This window comes from Procambarus clarkii, chromosome 4 (genome assembly GCF_040958095.1).
Source record: "Procambarus clarkii isolate CNS0578487 chromosome 4, FALCON_Pclarkii_2.0, whole genome shotgun sequence".
In the NCBI taxonomy this organism is placed as follows: Eukaryota; Metazoa; Arthropoda; class Malacostraca; order Decapoda; family Cambaridae; genus Procambarus; species Procambarus clarkii.
Window position 1 is genome coordinate 28,921,755 of NC_091153.1, and position 3,272 is coordinate 28,925,026.

Genomic DNA, 3,272 nt, shown 5'->3' on the forward strand with positions numbered 1-3,272 from the left:
ATTAAGGGTGAATATCAGGTCGAGTCTAGCTGATTCATCATTGCCTCTCACTCTTGTGGGTTCCCTGACATGCTGGCTCATAAAGTTCCTTGTTGCCACTTCCAAGAGTTTAGCCCTGCACCACCATGTGGGTCCCCATTCTCCCAGTCTATCTTTCCATGGTTGAAATCGCCCATGATTACGAGTCTCGAGTCATTTCTGCAAGCAACTGAAGCTGCTCTCTCTATTATATGATTGGTTGCCATGTTGTTCCTATCAAACTCCTGTCTGGGTCTTCTGTCATTTAGGGGAAGGTTGTAAATGACTGCCACTATTATCTTAGGTCCACCCATTGCTATAGTTCCTGTTATGTAATCTCTGAACCCTTCACAGCCCGGAATTTCCATCTCATCAAAACTCCAGTCCTTCCTTATCAGCAGGACTACCCCTCCACCTCCTCTCCCTTCCTCTCTTTCCTTACTATATAGTAGTCCTTTGGAAACATAGCATCTGTTATGACTACTGACAATTTTGTTACCGTGAGTCCTATTACATCTGGGTTTTCTTCCTGCGCCCTTTCTGCCAGTTCACTTGCTTTATTGGTAATCCCATCAATGTTTGAGTACATTACCTTGAAGCTCACTTTCTTATATCTATTTTAACCCTCACTTCCCCACAACTGTAGGAAGTTGTTCCATGGTCATTGCTACTTGGGTAGGCTCATCCTCCTGTGAGGTAGTTGCCAGGGGTTCAGGGGGAGGTGGAGTGTGTGTATACTCACCTAGTTGTGTTTGCGGGGGTTGAGACCTGGCTCTTTGGTCCCGCCTCTCAACCGTCAATCAACTAATGTATAGATTCCTGAGCCTACTGGGGTCTGTCATATCTACATTTGAAACTGTGTATGGAGTCAGCCTCCAACACATCACTTCCTAGTGCATTCCATTTACTAACTACTCTGACACTGAAAAAGTTCTTTCTGATGTCTCTGTGGCTCATTTGGGTACTCAGCTTCCACCTGTGTCCCCTTGTTCGCGTCCCTCCAGTGTTGAATAGTTCATCCTTGTTTACCTTACTTGTTTCATCCTTGCTATTGCTGTGTGTGTGTGTGTGTGTGTGTGTGTGTGTGTGTGTGTGTGTGTGTGTGTGTGTGTGTGTGTGTGTGTGTGTGTGTGTGTGTGTGTGTGTGTCTGTGTGTGTGTGTCTGTGTATTCACCTAGTTGTGTTTGCGGTGGAAAAGCTTTGCTCTTTCGGCCCGCCTCTCAACTGTCAATCAACTGTTTACTTATTACTTTTTTTGTTTTTTTCCACATACACACACACACACACCCCAGGAAGCAGCCCGTGACAGCTGACTAGCTCCCAGGTACCTATTTACTGCTAGGTAACAGGGGCATTCAGGGTGAAATAAACTTTGCCCATTTGTTTCTGCCTCGTGCAGGAATCGAACCCGCGCCACAGAATTACGAGTCTTGCGCGCTATCCACCAGGCTACGAGGCCCCTGTGTGTGTGTGCATATGTGTGTGTGTGTGTTTGTGTGTGTGTGTGTGTGTGTGTACTCACCTAGTTACTCACCTAGTTGTGTTTGCGGGGGTTGAGCTCTGGCTCTTTGGTCCCGCCTCTCAACAGTCAATCAACAGGTGTACAGATTCCTGAGCCTATCGGGCTCTATCATATCTACACTTGAAACTGTGTATGGAGTCAGCCTCCACCACATCACTTCCTAATGCATTCCATTTGTCAACCACTCTGACACTAAAAAAGTTCTTTCTAATATCTCTGTGGCTCATTTGGGCACTCAGTTTCCATCTGTGTCCCCTTGTGCGTGTACCCCTTGTGTTAAATAGACTGTCTTTATCTACCCTATCAATTCCCTTGAGAATCTTGAATGTGGTGATCATGTCCCCCCTAACTCTTCTGTCTTGCAGCGAAGTGAGGTTTAATTCCCATAGTCTCTCCTCGTAGCTCATATCTCTCAGCTCGGGTACTAGTCTGGTGGCAAATCTTTGAACCTTTTCCAGTTTAGTCTTATCCTTGACTAGATATGGACTCCATGCTGGGGCTGCATACTCCAGGATGTGTGTGTGTGTGTGTGTGTGTGTACTCACCTAATTGTACTCACCTAATTGTGCTTGCGGGGGTTGAGCTCTGGCTCTTTGGTCCCGCCTCTCAACCGTGTGTGTGTGTGTGTGTGTGTGTATGTGTGTGTGTGTTTGTGTGTGTGTGTGTGTGTACTCACCTAGTTGTGCTTGCGGGGGTTGAGCTCTGGCTCTTTGGTCCCGCCTCTCAATCGTCAATCAACAGGTGTACAGGTTCCCGAGCCTATTGGGCTCTATCATATCTACACTTGAAACTGTGTATGGAGTCAGCCTCCACCACATTGCTTCCTAATGCATTCCATTTGTCAACCACTCTGCCACTAAAAAAGTTCTTTCTAATATCTCTGTGGCTCATTTGGGCACTCAGTTTCCACCTGTGTCCCCTAGTGCGTGTGCCCCTTGTGTTAAATAGTCTGTCTTTATCAACCCTGTCGATTCCCTTGAGAATCTTGAATGTGGTGATCATGTCCCCCCTAACTCTTCTGTCTTCCAACGAAGTGAGGTTCAATTCCCGTAGTCTCTCCTCGTAGCTCATACCTCTCAGCTCGGGTACTAGTCTGGTGGCAAACCTTTGAACCTTTTCCAGTTTAGTCTTATGCTTGACTAGATATGGACTCCATGCTGGAGCCGCATACTCCAGGATTGGTCTGACATATGTGGTATATAATGTTCTGAAAGATTCCTTACACAAGTTTCTAAAGGCCGTTCTTATGTTAGCCAACCTGGCATATGCTGCTGATGTTATCCTCTTGATATGAGCTTCAGGGGACAGGTCTGGCGTGATATCAACCCCCAGGTCTTTCTCTCTCTCTGACTCTTGAAGTATTTCATCTCCCAAGTGATACCTTGTATCTGGTCTCCTGCTTCCTACCCCTATCTTCATTACATTACATTTGCTTGGGTTAAACTCTAACATCCATTTGTTCGACCATTCCTGCAGCTTGTCCAGGTCTTCTTGAAGCCTCAAGCTGTCCTCCTCTGTCTTAATTATTCTCATAATTTTGGCGTCGTCAGCAAACATTGAGAGGAATGAGTCTATACCCTCTGGGAGATCATTTACGTATATCAGAAACAGGATAGGTCCCTGCACAGAGCCCTGTGGGACTCCACTGGTGACTTCACGCCATTCTGAGGTCTCATTCCTCACTATAACTCTCTGCTTCCTATTGCTTAGGTACTCCCTTATCCACTGGAAC